The sequence below is a fragment of the Ipomoea nil genome, unplaced genomic scaffold, assembly GCF_001879475.1.
Source record: "Ipomoea nil cultivar Tokyo-kokei standard unplaced genomic scaffold, Asagao_1.1 scaffold3321, whole genome shotgun sequence".
Taxonomy (NCBI): Eukaryota; Viridiplantae; Streptophyta; class Magnoliopsida; order Solanales; family Convolvulaceae; genus Ipomoea; species Ipomoea nil.
This window is the reverse complement of record NW_017619749.1, coordinates 5,543,768-5,561,453: the sequence shown is the minus strand read 5'-3', so window position 1 is coordinate 5,561,453 and position 17,686 is coordinate 5,543,768. Positions and strand designations below refer to the sequence as shown.

Sequence of the window (17,686 nt, the reverse complement as noted above, 5' to 3'; positions counted from 1 at the left end):
ACCAATTAATCAAATATTCAACCCGGTTCACACATTAATCGAGACATGTGAGACGATCTCACACAAATGTTACCTTAAAGTTTTTATTCTATATACACATGATTTGTTAAAGTACTTATGTATTTTATTAAAGTACTTTCAATTATGGGTCGACGTTTAGTTATTTGATTTAATCATTTAATTTGCAAGTAGTTTCATAATATGCTTGAATAATTAAAGTATTTTCTATTATAGGTTGAACCTTAAGAATTTGATTTAACCATTTAAATAACAAATTTCAACTTACTCTTGAAAATAAGCTAGCTAGTTAAAAGGGTGAGAAATATTGGCTTGGTTAGCATCGACAATTATTTACGCAACATGTATAAAACGGAAAATTTTGTTTTTACTTGGACATATGACATGTTACACCTCTTTCCATTCTTTGACCTAAACATCTTTATTTTTGGTACGATTTTGTGTGCCCAACGAATAGGAACGAAAATTAAAATAATTGGTAGTGTTTAGTTAACAAATTTTTAAAATATAATTATATGATTGATTATTTTTTAATTAAAAACTTAATTCTTTAATTTAAAAATTAAAGGTATAATTTCATCTTATTTGATATAATTTTTAAATTTAAATTAGTATTTTTATATTTTTAATTAATAAGGTTAATGATCAGACCCATTAATCAAATATTTAATTCATTAATTAAAGATTTGACTCTGATCCTCTTCATATCTGTATACACATTATTTATTATATGTAGTACAATCAATTATGTTGAGACTATCTTAATTTCCACATTAATTATACATATATGGTTGGTGTATGTGGATTTGAAATTAAATTATTTTTTATTTTTGAATGTAGAATGCTAAAAGAGTGGACAACTAGTTTTAATTAGGGTGTTGCTATTTGCACCACCCTTTGGTCAAAAGTAGGTATAAAGTATCTTGAAATTGTAAAAAGGTGAAAATTTTCAATAATTACATAGGTGGTGTAAATAGCTAAATGAGTATTCATTTTGCTATTTACACCACCTTGGTCAAACCTCATTTATGAGGTGTAATTAATAATTTTTTAATTTAAAATTTAATTAAAAGAAAATGATACTTTTTTCCCCTAAGTTATATACTTATAGTACTGTTTACCCCTGAATTATTCATGTTAGCATATTAGCCCCTCAACTATTCTAAAAGTGACAAATTATTGTTAATATGTACGGATGATTATGGTTCGAAACAATTTTTTATTTTATTGCCAATTCAAAATTTATTTATTTATTTATTTATTATAAATTCTATTTCTTATTTTTAAAATAATATAAATTCAATAGTTATTTTATTTTATTTTATTTCATTTTTTCGGTTCTGAATCGTAAGTATAAGAAAATAAAGTTGTGTTGTGCCTTCACAATTAGTTAGATTTGTTCTATATTTTCTTAAACATTTTTAACCCTAAGAATCTAAGCTCTACTCCCAAGGTTCGGACCTATGACCATTTATTTGAAATGGTAATTGAAATGTCATCATATTACATGATAGTTGGCTTAATCATATTATATATAATTAGTATTGTCCCGTGCGATGCACGAACTAAATATTAAAAATTTATTTGTAATGTTAGAATAGGTAAAAAAATGTTTTTAATAATGGTATTTGAAGTACAGAATAAGAAAACATGAACCACAATTTAATTGTTTAAAATTACATTTTTATTAAGTATATGACAAAATAATTATGATATTGTATTTACAATATTTAATTTAATAATTGAAAATAGTATGAAAAAAGTTACTATATATTATTAATCGCAACTAGCGGTATACATATTTAATCTTGAGTATGTTTACTCCTAGTATGCTACCCATGCGATGCACGGAATGAATATTGGACAATATTATAATAATATTATTTATTAAAAAATACATAACCTAATATCAACATAGTTGCAATTCATATTCATATATATATATATATATATATATATATATATATATATATATATATACACACACACACACACACACACACATACCATATGGTCTTGTGAAAATTACATGTTGTTAATACCAACATTTAACCATTAATATCAACATTTAATTTTCACAAGACCATATGACTTTATTATAATTAAGATTAAGATAATCATATAAAAACCAATTGCTGTTAAATCAAAGTAATTGTAGATTACTAGTATATATGTCCTTTAATGAAGGTGTGTATTCCTCAAAAAGAGAGAAATCAAATATAATCTTAGATATAAAATCACACTCCAAAATGCCATTGGAACGTAATGGATTGTCAACTTCAATATGACTGCGAAAGCCTAAGAAATCAATATTTTTCCCCCTTTTTAATTGGAATGAAGTTCGAAAGAGTAATATATAACACGTGTGATTGCAAATTAAAACAAACTCCCTTTGGCTTTGCTTACGATTTAGAACCGAAAAAATAAAATACAAAAAAATAATTATTAATTTTTTTTTAAATAAGAAATAAAATTTATAATCAATAAATAAATTTTGAACTGACAATAATAAATAAAAAAAATTGTTTGAACTGAACCGTGACCATCCGTACATATAAACAATAATTTGTTGGAGAAGAAAAAATAAATGAAATATTTAGTTTTAATGGTAAAAATGTCTATCAAACATAAAAGGAAGAAAACATGCCACTTTTAATATAACTAGGAGGCAAATGTGGATACATGAATAACTAAGAGGGAAAAAATGTTAAAAGCATATATCTAAGGAGAAAAAGTGTCATTTATAATAAATATTTGTTAAAAAAATAATGTTTAACTAAAATTAATGAAGGTGGTGCAAATAGCAATTTTTCATTTACACCACCTAAAAGTTATCACACCTATTAAATAGGTGGTACAAATAGCAATTAGGATGGTGCAAATAGAATTCCCCTTATTATTAGTTGGGTCTACACTCTACATCCTATATTGATATACACAGCTGAGAGTGAGAGCTGACATCATTCTCAACTCTCTCTCTTCATAATGACAGTACAGTGCGTCAGTGCTGACAATGATGTGGATGGCCTACCCAACGTAACATTATTCTCTCTCTTCAGTCTTCATAAAAGCAAGCTGGATACATTATTATATTGTTTGCAAGCTAAGATAATACACCCCAGCCACTCATATAGATACGTACTTTTTTTTTTTTTTTTTTTTTTTTTTTTTTTTTTTTTTTTTTTTGGAAAAAGATACGTAGTTACCTACCTCTCTCTTCAGTCTTCATAAAAGCAAGCTGGATACATTATTACATGCAAGCTAAGATATTGACAAAATTAGGGATACGTAGTTTTTTTTTTTTTTTTTTTTTTTTTTTTTTTTTTTTTTTGAAAAGACAAAATTAGTTCAATATTTGCATTTGGATGATTATAAACTGAATTCAATTTTATTTTGAGTAAAATATAAAATAATTTTAAAAAAAGAAGTGTCAAAAAATATGCCACTGAATTTTTACACATTGTGCATTAAACCATCAAACAAAAAAAGTGTGCAGTTAGACCATTAAAAATTAAAAAATTGTGCAGATAGCATTTTTTGGTTAATAAACATTAACATGGTGTTGTGAATTATTTTATATGGGAGGTTGTGACCTTGTGGTCGAGTGACACCAAGTTGTTCTCTCATTTGGGAGGTTGTGAATTCTAGTCTCAGTGTGACGGTATTGACTATTTGTATTTCAGTAGGTTAAGAAAGTAGTTATAAGCACATGATGTATTGTAATAGAGTCAGTAATATTTTTAAAAAATAAACCAAAATACACGTAAAGTGAATACCCAAATAATATTTCAAATAATTAAAACATGAGGGGACCTTGGATGGCTTGGAGAGATAGACCAATGGCATTTTGGTAACGGTTTGAATCAAGTGCGGGATGTGCAAGCCAAGTAAGGGCTATGGTTGATTTGGGAGACAACGGAGGATCACTTACAAGGTTGTCCTTGGTTTGATCAAAGGGTTAGCCAAGCTTGCGGCCTGGATGTTGGAGCTAATTGGCCGAGTGGCCCGCCTTGGAGTGTTTGTTTAGCTTTGTAGTTTGGTCATTTGGAACCAGAGGCTATACGCCCTTGTAGTTTGTTGCTTTAGAGCTTGGTCACTTTTGGGCCAAGCAAATTATGTAAGCCATTGGCCTTGTTTGATTTGTGATATAATACTTCCTTGTTGGTTAAAAAAAAATAAATAATTAAATACTCTTTACAATTAAAAAAACTGATCTGATACACAAACATGATGTGTAAATTTATAGTATGTTTGGTTCATGTGTTTATAAACTAAGAATGAGAATAAAAAAATCATGGTTAGTGCTTAGTTCACAACTTTTTAAAACACAAGTACGGGATTTGATTACTCCTTCAATTAATAAACTCATTTTCTAATTAAAAACGGGTATCATTCTATTTTATTAGTAATCTAATTTAATAATTTTTAAGTTTCGATTAGTACTTTTAAATATTTGTTTTGAGTTTTTTTGTTGTTCACATTGATATTTTGGATGTCATTATATTATAATAAATGGTCTTGATTTTTTTTTTTTTGGTATTTTTAAATATTTATTCTCATTATAGTGTAATAAATAACCAAACATCAATATTTGTAATCATTATAATTTCACTATACTACCAAACATGCAAAATACTGTCATCAAAGGTCTTTTTTTTTTTTTTTTTTTTTTTTTTTTTTTTTTTGTGTGTACCCAAGATTTCCACCGTCGGACACAGTGACTAATCCCAACAAATCTAAGTATAGTGCTTGGTGTATTGAGCTAGGGGTGTGACCATGTGGGTAGTTTACAAACAGAAATTTGCACTTTTCATTTTTAAGTTATACTATATAATTGTATAATTCGTTCCTAAGTGTTGATTGTGCTCACTTTTCGCCTCTATGTTATCATTGATGTTGCACTTTTTGTCTCTTTACTAATAAAAAAATTAGACAAAAAATATTACAATTTTAATGTAACTTAAAAGCAAAAAGTGAGAATATAAAAACGAAAAGTGAATATGATCGACAATTATAGACGAATTTGCATGTAAAATTTTGTTGACTTAATGACAACTTAGTAAACTACACTTCATTATCGCTATATTACCAATTGTTTGAACAATATTTTCTTTTACTTAAAATTTTATAGTAGTATATATTGTTTTTAACTAATCAAATTCATCTAAAATTTAAAATTTGATTCAAATTTCTGGTGGTTTAATATATATATATATATATATATATATATATATATATATCCCACTTTTAATGGCACCGCTTTTAATATTATTTATCATTTAGCTAATCTTTGTGATGCATTAATTGATGTGTTTTTAGTATTCTTTACTTATATTTCTGTGCTATAAATGAAAAATCGAAGGGGTAATGGAAAAAGGTTGACAAGAAATTTCATTACTTTTATTACCTTATTATTAGTTAGTATGATAGAACTTAAAACTGATTAATTTCCTTAAAGGACAAAACTTGACTTAGCATTCATGCATCTGCTATACGTGGGTCTTCATTTACTCCTCTGATTTTTACATTAAACGAATTTACATTATAAAATTAATATGATATAAAGAAATATCAATTATTGTATAAACTCATGAAAAATTCAATTGGAATATAAGTGGAGATAGACGGAATTTACCTAAATTTGACAATCAATGTGTCACTTGAAATGTTTAAAAAATATAACAAACCAAATAGATTAACAATAAAACACTCCATGTTCAATTGGAGTAAGCTCTAACTTAAGAGGCGTCTTAGATATTGCTATCAAAAGCATGTATTGTTGAGACTTTTATGCCTTTTGTATTTTTATTAAAATTTTAAATTTAATCATTATCCAAATAAATCTATAAATATATGCTCTTTTGGTATGTTACTCATCAAATCAATATTATATATATATATTTTTTTTTTGAATGCTACTAGCTCTATTACATTGTAGTATCTGTTCATATACTTTCTCAACCTACTGAAACACAAAGAGCTAATAACGCCTCCACTGAAGCTCGAACTCATAACCTTCCAAATGGAAGTCCAACCCGGATACCATTGGACCACATATTATATTTTTTAATTTAACCATTTGTGTATATGAGATTATGCAAATCCCTTCCAGCTTAACCATAAATTTTGTTGCTTAAAGAAAGTGCTTATCAAATTGAATATTTTTTCTCCTTTATTTGATTTATATATACAAACTCTCTTTCTTGTTTAAAAATGTACGATTTATATAAAAAAAAATTTCGATTTATATAATTCATTTTTCCTTTTGAGTCATGTATGATTATATAAAAATACTATGACATAAAAGAATATTATGTATGGATTTCAAAGGACACATTGTATTGCATGTACCCCAGCCACAAACCTCAGCTCATTGTTTTGTTTTACCCTATACACTATATATTTGTTCCATCGGCTCATAATTAATGCCATCAGCCACCCATTTTTATTTTTATTTAAAGAAACTCTTCGTCTCCGATCGTGGAGACGAAGATACCTGTCGGTTCTTTGTCTCCGCCCAGATTATGTTTTTTTTTTTTTTTTTTTTTTTTTTTTTTTTTTTTTTTAATAATTAAATTTTAAGTTTTATTTTTTAAAAAATAATTAATTTAAGAAGATGACCTGTTGGAAACCTTCAAATTGGAAGAATTGTTTGAAATTGGTTAGTTTAGGAACCCAATTGTTTGTTTTTTGGATTCAGTGGCCTAATTACATTATCGTGCGCAGTTCGATGGCCTATTTGACCCTTATTCCTATAAAAAAAATTATGTACTTCTAAATAATCTACTTTACATATACAAATAATATGCTTTTAATATATTAAAAAGGAAAATACTATATGTAGTCCCATTTCTAGGTCTCAACTTTTACTCCTCCCACAAATTTTTGATGTAGACATTTTCCTTGGGACCCACATGATGAAAATAACCAATCTTTGTTTGTCATGTCATGGAGTAAAAGTGAGGAAATAAAATTAGGAGTACATGTAGTAAAACTCTATTAAAAATGTTTATTTTATTTATGGTTCACACAAATGTGTGAACCATGATCCATGTAATGGAATAATAATTGTAGTAGAATAGTAGCGTGGTTCCCAGTTCTCACCTAGTTTCCTGATTTTTTAAAATCACATAATAATGCCACCAAATTGCTAGCGTACCATATGATGATTAAGAAAGGGGGAGATGATAAAATTGATACTAAAATCAGGTGTTAATTGTTAATTGGTGATTGTTAGAAGGTTGTTAGGAAATAACTGATTTAGAAATTCAAATGAGTATGTATATTATATAGTATATAGGGAGGTTGTAAATCATCAGTTTTGGTAATAAAAACATTCTACACTGATCGAAGCAAGCTAAGCAAGAAAATAAAAAATATGTTGGGTTTCAGTCATAGGCGGCAAAGGGTGGTTACGTGTAACAATATAATTGTCATTATATTATTCCTATTCCTATTCCTATCTAATTATATATAAATACCAAAGCCCCAGACATGGACTTGTAGAGCATGTTCTAAGTATAGTGCTTGGTGTATTGAGCTAGGGGTGTGACTATGTGGGTAGTTTACAAACACAAAATTTACACTTTTCGTTTCTAAGTTATACTATATATAATTATATAATTCGTTCTTAAGTGTACTGTTGATCTTGCTCACTTTTCGTCCATATGTTATCATTGATGTTGCATTTTTGGTCTCTTTACGAACAAAAAATATTACAATTTTAGTGTAACTTAAGAGTAAAAAGTGAGAATATAAAAACGAAAAGTGAATATGATCAACAATTATAGATGAATTTTATAATTATGGTATAACTTAGGCATGAAAAATATAATTTTTCTCAAAAAACAAATTAAAGAAAATCAATTTGGGTTCCCTTTACCACTTTCAATATTCTATTTGGAAATTGCTTTTCTAGACTGTCAAATTTTCTTTCAACTTCACCCTTTTTAGGAGACAGTATTTATAATTCGTCCGTTGAGTGGTGATGGAAAGAGACAATGTATTTGCGTGGCTGTTGCATATTTGCCTTTTTTATGCTAGGAGATGGCCTTACCATTTTAATAATTTTAAATATATTCTTTATTTATTTTATTTGTATTTTTATTTTGTTAAATATTTATATTTAAAATTTAAATTACATCATTTTAAAAATTTAATTGAGACGATCGAAACAAGACTAATATTTAATATATAATAATTAAAATTTTAAATACATTAAACATAACTACAACATAATAAAAATTAAAATACATATTCAAAGAATGCTACAATGTTCAACATGCAACATTTTATAAATAGTTAAGTTGGTTATAATAATAATCAATATATATTACATTTTTGTTATTTGGTTTTCACTTTTGAAGTTTACGAGTATAATTTTGTGGACCACCACAACATAATTGCTTAGCCTCAATCTACATGTCATTATCAGATCACTTTTTTTGTACTAGGTTGCATGAGACTTGTGTTGTGCACCTCACCACATCCACTTCTTTATTTATGTATTATTATGTGGACCCAACCACAAAATCAAATTTGCATTGTTCCTCTTTAGCTCAATGTGTACAACGGTCTACGAGCAACTTTCTATCCAATAGGATAGTTATTATTATTACTACTCGTCCAATGGGTATATTTATACGCAAATTATGTTGTGTAATCGGTTGTAAAAATGACGTTGTTTTGACTAAAAATGTGTGTCTCACTTTAAAAAAAAAAAAATTAGGTTCGATTCTCGGCAATAGCATTTTTTTGTGCATAATTTGAATTATATATTCACAAATGCATAACTATATATCCACAAATTCATAACTATATATCCACAGTGAATGAATAACACAAAATTCAGAATGAATGAACTAAATATCCACAATGAATGAACTAAATATCCACAATGAATAAACTAAAAATCCACATATGCACAACATAATGTTATTGAGGGGAATCGAAACTGATTTTTTTTTTTTAATGGGACGCGCGTTTTTAGTCAAAACGACGTCTTGCAACCGTGTGCACCATGCGGTTGCACAACATAACTATTGATATTTATATTGATGAAGATTGGAGCGAGGATACTTTTCCTTGTAAGAATTTGAATCACATGAAAAAAAATCTGTTTATATAAAAAATAGGAAAATATTTCAATCTTTTATCTTGTCCAGATAAATGCCCAATGTAAATGATTTAAAAAAAAAAAAAAAAACTCGTATCATTTTGATAATTCTCTCTAACTTTGAAGAGCATAAATTTTATACTACAAGTATCTAAGTTTTGTAGTACTAATGCGTAGGTTTAATGCTGCAAGTACATAGGTTTAAATATAAATGTTGTGGCATTTTGATAATTTTTTATTTTTTAAAGTTTGAATTAAGTGCATAAGTTTTATAATACAACAGCATATGCTTATACTACAAAGTTTAAATTATTTTTGTCTTTTCTTTAAAATCGTTGATCTGGACAAATCAACGGCTCAAATTTAACCACATTTCGTACTTAAGACGCTTCTTTGTACTTGTGTGTGTGTGTGTGTGTGTGTGTGTATATATATATATATATATATATATATATATATATATATATATACAATTTTTGGAAATTTTAAAAAATGAAGTTAATTTTATAATTATTGCAAACATAAATGTTTAGTAATTATAAAATCCAAGCCTTTGATTTCTCGATATGAGGTGAGTTTTGTTGGACCACACTTAGATGATATGCCCATCAAATTAAAATTGAATCCTTATTTCATTATTTGTTAAAAATTGTATAAATTTATTTTTAATTATTATTATTATTATTATAAAATATACTTCTATACATTAACACACTAAAATCACTACATAAATAGCATCACTTTATTTTTTGCTTACCGAAGATAAGTCATTATGCCATGACTTGGTAAAGAGTCCACACAATGATCAAATATATAGAGAATTATACCGTCTCTAGTAGGTACTCTACCGGATTCATGAAAAGTAGACATTTAATATGATCATTATGAGGTTTAATTCCAGTACACTCTTGTTAACATGGTATAGTTAATTATCATGAGAAAAAGTGTATTACTTACCCTCGATGAGTTTTCAAGTCACTCAAGAAAACATGCATTACATATATAATTGTTGGCTTTAACTCTGATTTTTAAAATTTGTTATCATTTTCATTGTAATTTTGCTTTTAATCTAAATTTATTTTTCTCCTTTTCTTTCCGTACAAATAAAATTAAAATATAAGAAATATATCATTGATTTTTTCAATTTTTTAAATTTAGAAGTTCATTTTATATAATATATATAGTGGCAAATTAGTTTTAGTTTAAACAGTGGCAAAATTAGTTCAATATTTGTATTTGGATGAATTATAAACTGAATTCAATTTTATTTTGAGTAAAATAAAAAATAAAAAAGAAGTTATGATAGGCTGATAGGATCAAGCGGGGAAGAAGTTTAGTGTATAGTGTAAAAAAATAATGAGATTTGTAAAAAACATAAATAAATTAATTAAGGAAGGAGACATATACAAGCTACTACATACAAATCGTCTTCACCGAAAACTCTAACCCATCACCTCTCACATAGGAGAACAACTTGCTTACCAGTAGACTATTAATATAAATAAACAAATAAATAAGTAAATATTAACTATAGTTGTGTCTTTATTCTTTTGTAGTGAAAATATTCATTTTCAATTTTTCTTTAAAAACGTGTAGTATAACACCATTTTTATCATTCATGTGAGCTATTTTCATCTTTTGTAGGTTATCCAATTTTATATATTTAACCCAATTAATAAAAATTGATTCCAAATTTATTTATAAATCATTTGAATCAATTAATAATTGAATCTTTCTAGAAAACTCACAAGAGAACCCAAAATAAAAATTGTAATATTTATTACTAAACTTGACAATATTTTAATTTGGAACTTATAAAAAAAAAAAAAAAAGTAAGATAACAAAAATGAGATGAAAGGAATGGGTAACCACTAAATTTAATTAAATTAAATCACGATTACACTACCCTTCACTCTTTTGCTCAATAATTTACAACGGCCTGATCTACAAGCAAGCTAGCAACTTCAGAGACGAAAGGAATGGGTAACCACCAAATGAGTTCTACTATATGTATTCTTAAATCTTACACTTTCATTTTTATTCTATGACGTGGTAAAATAAGATTGAGATATTTTTATCATGTAAATCTCAAAAAAGATATATACATTAAAATAATATATAATGTGTAGGAGTGAAAAAGATTAGGACACAAAAAAAAGGGAGAAAAGGCTCTATAGTTATGCTATGAACCTGGGTCTACCTTGCAAGGTAGACTCTACCCAATTCAAAATACACAATTTATATACTGAATGTTCATAATTCAAATTGTGAACATTCAGTATGTAAATTGTGTACATTTTGTATATAAAATTGTGAAACTTTAGTAGCATTGTGAACATTTCGTATATAAAAATTGTGAACATTTAGTATGTAAATTATAAACATTCAATATGTAAATTGTAAACATTCAATATGTAATTGAGTATTTTTGGATCGGACTCTACCTTGCAAAGTGGACCTACGTCCACGGAATAATTTGCCCTTGGAAATAATAATAAGGAAAATGGGCTTGAGAAGGCAGGCTTAGAATGGGCCAGATGAGGGACAACGGATTAAATGCTGAATCTTGCACACTATGGGCCGGAAACTGCGCAGAAGAAGAGGACGGGGGAAAAGAACAATCATTATTGTGTGGACCATGGTCCATACAAATTGTGTGGGTCATATTTTGTATATTATAAAATAATATACATTCAGTACAAAAATAATATACATTCAACACAAAAATAATGTATATTGTATTTAGGGGATGTACATTATTTTTGTACTGAGTATACATTATATTGTATAACGTACATTTATTACAAAAATAATAAACATTTAGTATATTAAAAATATATTTTTTGTTATGGTCCACATAACACTGTGTGGACCATGGTCCACACAATCATTTGGCAAATTATGTTGTGAGTACGTGCTCACCATGTACATGGTGCACACAAATCTATATTCTTAATTTCTATACTGTATATCCATAATTTCTATACTGTAGATCCATAAATTTAATTCTAGACTCTCGGTGAGTTAAGATTATGAATCTAAAGTATAAATTTTAGCTCACCGAGAGTCTCGAAATTATGAATATACAGTATAGAAATTATGGATCTACAGTTTAGAAATTATGGATATAGATTCGTGGTTAGTAATTATGAATCTAAAGCATAAATTTCAGCTCACCGAGAGTCTCAAAATTATTGATATACAGTATAGAAATTATGGATCTACAATATAGAAATTATGGATATAGATTTGTGCACACCATGCAAGGTGATCACGTGCTCACAACACCTCAATTCTTCTGTTTCAGTCTTTGTGATGGAGTGCTAGGTTTTGAGCTATATTTATAGGTGATTTAGGAGTGTTTGAGTACAACATGGAGTTGAGAGATTTAATTTGTTTTTAACTGGGTTTATCAGTGTTGTATGAAATTACGTTTCTTCAATGGTTGCTGGAAGATATATGCCGGGTAATTAAGCATGTATGCTTTTAAGGATTTTTTATTTAAATCTTAATAATTCAGCTAGACAGTTGAGTTTTAATGAGAAAATTATATTTGATTAGTTAAATACCGCAGAAAACTATTTTTTAATGTGAGATATACTATATTAGAGATATAATGTAAGACTTCAATCAAACATTTTCATAGTCTATTTAAAGTACACGGAATCAATAAATTTCTTATTGCTTTTTAATTATACAAGGTTTTAGCATAATTATAATTAAACTCAATGTATGGTTCTTTCTCATGATGAATTATAAATGCACGGTTTGGTTCAAACCAAATATATCTAATTGGTCCTGGTCAAGGCCAAGGCCATGTAGAGCTAGGGGTGTGGTCGTGTGGGTAGTTTACAAATAGGAAAATTACATTTTTCATCTCTAAGTTATACTATAATGAGTAAATACCCAAAAAGTCCATCGACTATAGCTAAATTCACAAATTGATCATCGACTTTCAATTTCAACCAATTAAGTCCTTAACTTTGTAATTTTGACGCGATTTGGTCCTCCATCTATTTGACCGTTTGTTGACCGTGATCGACGATCTTCAGAAGAACCTTCAGCTCTCGTCGGAGCACGTGGAGGTCTCCAGGATGACGTTGCACTGGTTCGGAAACACGTCGTCTTTTTCACTCTGGTACGAACTCAACTACATTGAATCCAAAGGGAGGATGAAGAAAGGCGACCGGATTTGGTAGATTGCTTTCAGCAATGGATTCAAATGTAACAGTGCGGTCTGGAAATGTAACCAAAACCTTAAAAAACTGACGATGGACCATGAAATTACATATATATTCTCAAAAATCACAGTCAACAAACGGTCAAATAGACAGAAGACCAAATTGTGTTAAAATTACAAAGTTAAGAACTTAATTGGTTGAAATTGAAAGTTAAGGACCAATTTGTGAATTTAGCTATAGTCGAGGGACCATTTTAGGTATTTACTCTACTATAATTGTAGAATTTGTTCCGAAGTGTGAGTCGTGTTCATTTTTTGACCCTGATAGTGAACATGCTGTAAAAAATGTGTGTGTCAACTCATATATAAATATTATATTTGCCAAATTTTATCTGTCATGTTTACTATACATTAGTCAAATTAATTTTTTTTTATTTGCTTTTTTTAATAGTATTTTTTACTCTATTGTAATTTTTTGTTTGTTTAATAGTCTTTTAAGGTAGTTTCTAAATATATAAATTTTGTATATTAATTCTAAACTTAATATTATGATAAATTGAATTAAAAATAACTTTAGTCAAGCATTGTTCATCAAATTAAAGCAGCCACATAAAATGAGATGGATGGAGTATATATAATATTAGCTTGGAAGAGGTGACCGAGTAGTTGAGCATGATTCTTGTATCAAAAGGCGGCTAGTTTCATTCTGGTTACCTTGAATTGGTTATCCAGGCCAAGTGTGCACCCTTAAGTTTTCCTTGTCATTCAAATAATATAATATTAAAATTCGGCAGTATGTATATAGAGTAAAAATTGAGTTATCTATATTTTCAAACCATCTTCAATAATCCAAAAGTAGTCAGGAAGGCGAGCACGATGGCGTTTGCATGCTTCTGACGTTGGATCTTCCACCCAACAAGCCATAAGGCATAACACCTGCATGCATGCGCGTATAGTAGTACGTACGTGCACATCATATCATAACATATATTTCTTTTTGAGTCAATACCCAAAATCGTCCTCGACTATAGTGATTTTTCTCAATTTCATCCTAAACGATTTTGGTGACCTAATATCGTCCCAGACTTTTGTGTTTTGCTCAATTTAGTCCCAGATTTTTGTGTTTTTGCTCAATTTAGCCCCTCATTTGTTATTCTATCCATTTGGTGTTAAATAAATAGACAATTCAATAATTTTAATATTGGCATCTCTTTACTCATAGACATGTGAACTGCGAAATCCTTTTTTTTTTTTTACGAATTACTCTAGAATTACTGCTAAAACTGCGAATATAAAATTTGATTTGCAGGTTCGGGAGTAAATCTGGGTGTAATTCGTACAAGAAAGAGGAATTTCGCACTTCACAAATTGAAAGTAAAGAGAGATCAATATTGACATTACTAAATTGTCTCTTAATTTAACACAAATTTGACGGAATAACAAATGGAGGACTAAATTGAGCAAAACACAGAAGTCTGGGACGATATTAGATCACCAAAATCGTTTAGGACGAAATTGAGAAAAACCACTATAGTCGAGGACGATTTTGGGTATTAACTCATTTCTTTTTCTTCTTTTTTTTTCCTTGTAAAAAAAAAAAAAAAAAAAAAAAAAAACTCACTTTATCCACACAGCCAATGCAAAGATATGATATCTGCTGTTCTCATCCTCATAGTGCACATGCTGTATTGCGATCTTCAAAGCCTTATTATCTCTTATTAGCTTGGAAAATGGCATGGGCTCACCAATATGATGAACAAACCCGGCCCCCATAACATACATATCTTGCATTAAAGGATGAGGGTGATACACATCTTCCTATCACAGGATCGATCGGAATTTTTTTTTTTTAAAAAATCATAATCTTTTTACACATTATCAACTAATCTTAATTTTTTTTTTTTGTCAGCCAGTACGTACTATAATCCAACTAATTCACATTCACATTCACATTCACATTAAGCCGACTCAATTAAGGGGCAAAATATTTGTTAAATTGATTTTTCTATATGAGAGAGGTTCAAACTTGTGACTTCTCTTAAAGAATAGAGTACACAGCCACTCACACCAACCAAACTAGTTAAACCAATCTCCAGATCGACAATAATACTAGTATACTTTTCAGGATGGAACTTGGGATTCCTAAAGTTTTTTGTACTAAGATATATAGAGGAAATATACAATAATGAAGTTGTTGGATGTGTTTCTTCTAGAGGCTAGTCATTCATCTGGAAACGCTTTCACACGGCCTTCAACTAGATTAATGCTAAAAGAGCAGCTGAAATGTCTAAATCTCACCCGTATGTTCTCTTCTTCCCAAAAGGTTGAATCCTCAACTCCAAAACTCCTCAGATCTCAACCCAAGAAGTCCCTCACTTTGAGAGACACTTTGAGAGGTTACTTCCACATTGTCGTAAGTGGGACTCGATCTCTGGTTATTCTTCCCAAACTTCACCCCTATGATCAACTCTATGCGAACAACCCGTATGCTTTCTTATTAGAATCTTCAATCATGCGGACGAAGATTATGTTCTCATTTCAACTCATATATATATATATATATATATATATATATATATATATATATATATATATATATATATATATATATATATATATATTGCACATAATTTAACCTCATCTAAAAGCATAGATTTTTTAGATGTTATTTGTAAAAGGAAAATGCTTTCATCCCTACAGGTACATACCACTCCCGATTATAAAAAGAAAATTATTTATTTTCATTGATTATTGGAAAATTGACTGGTCCAACTATGAGTAAATACAGAAATTCCCCGCATGGCACAAAAATCTTGCAATCCAGATTTGACCATTTATTTAGGCTTTATTTATCTCTGCAATTATCAATTTTTTTACATGGACCTTTAATCTTTACTTCTTTATTTTTATTCTGATGTAACAAGTAATAATAAGTTATTTTTATTCTTTAAATTTAAGAAAAATATTTTGAGTGGGAGAGTACAAGTTAGAAGTAATATTTTCTTTTAAAAAAAAATAGGCCCTACTGTCATTATCATACATTATATTTGCCTATCAGATAGTCAATAATTTCATGGATAATCTTACCTTTTGACTTTTATAGATTAGAGTTTTGACTATTATTGTTGAAATATAATAGTATAGGAAACGAGCACATATTGTCATGAAAATATATGCTTCCATTGTGTTTTTTGCCAATTGAATGAAAGGAAAAATGTATGGTTTAATTCACTCTTAGTAAAATTTTAAACGAATTGAAACAAACAGTGAAGTATTTATAAAATTTTAAAACAATTAAAGTGAAATTAAAGTAACATTATGTGAAATTTGTTGTTGGCATGGCATTAGAGCAACCACACCAGTGCATAATGGGAGAATAATGTCAGAAATTAGTGCCATGTGAAAGAGAGAGAAGCATGAAAGAGAAAAATGGGCTCCTCCTGCAAATGTTGGGAGATTTCATAAAAGTGGGACCCACAATTAATTTTAATCATCGGTGACAGCCATGCGTGGCTGTCACCTATGCGCCCTCTCGGCGCGCCTGACAATAAATAAAATATCATTATTTTTATTTAATTTTTTTTTCCTTTTTTTTTTTTTCCTTTTTTCTTTCTCTTCCCATTTTCTCTATCCTAATCACTCTTACATTATCTCTCCATTATCCCCAACCATTGCGGATGCTCTTAGACTATTAGAGTACCCCACCCTAGAGAGATCAGAGGGTACTATTAAGTGATTTTCAAAAAAGCTATATCCACGGACACCGGACAAAGGAAATAGATGCCTACATCTCCAAAGGGTTACAATATACTCAAAATACACAAAATTCAGATGGGTCATGGTACGGTCGTAGTACTAAATGAAAAGGAAAAAAGGAATATATATATATATATATATATATATATATATATATATATATATATATATATATATATATAAACTGACGACAGACAGTGATGTTTGATTACATTAAGGTTTTCAAATTGAGGAAAAATAAAGGTGTGGATTTGAAAAACATTATTTGTGGATGCAGGACGGATAGTTGGGGAATTTGCTACACTTACGAGAGTTGGTTTGGAGTAGGAAGATTAGTTGCTTGTGGAAAAATTTACCATAATTGCGATGCTCTTCGCAAGACTTGCACTTTTCTTATATCAAAACAATTTACCAGATGACGGATAGGTTGAGAGTTACCTTTCAAGCTCAACAAATGTATAATTATATTATTTAATTTACCTCTTAATATTTACTTTATCTATAACACTACCAGATTTGTTTATTTTTGCATTTGATAACGAAGTAGGTCAATAAATATATGTGAAAGGTTTTTATTGTTACGCATATCAGAAACATTAGAAAATAAATTTAGGAGA

General features: G+C 28.6%; 1 long non-coding RNA gene across 1 annotated transcript; it reads right to left on the bottom strand.

Annotated features, from left to right (window-relative positions):
* Positions 1–6,937: 6,937 nt before the first annotated feature.
* LOC109170358 lies at positions 6,938–13,933 on the bottom strand. Its single transcript, XR_002052416.1, has 3 exons — positions 13,923–13,933; positions 9,961–9,963; positions 6,938–7,014 (listed from the first exon to the last, which is right to left on the bottom strand). It is a non-coding gene; the product is annotated as an uncharacterized LOC109170358 (long non-coding RNA).
* Positions 13,934–17,686: the final 3,753 nt, after the last annotated feature.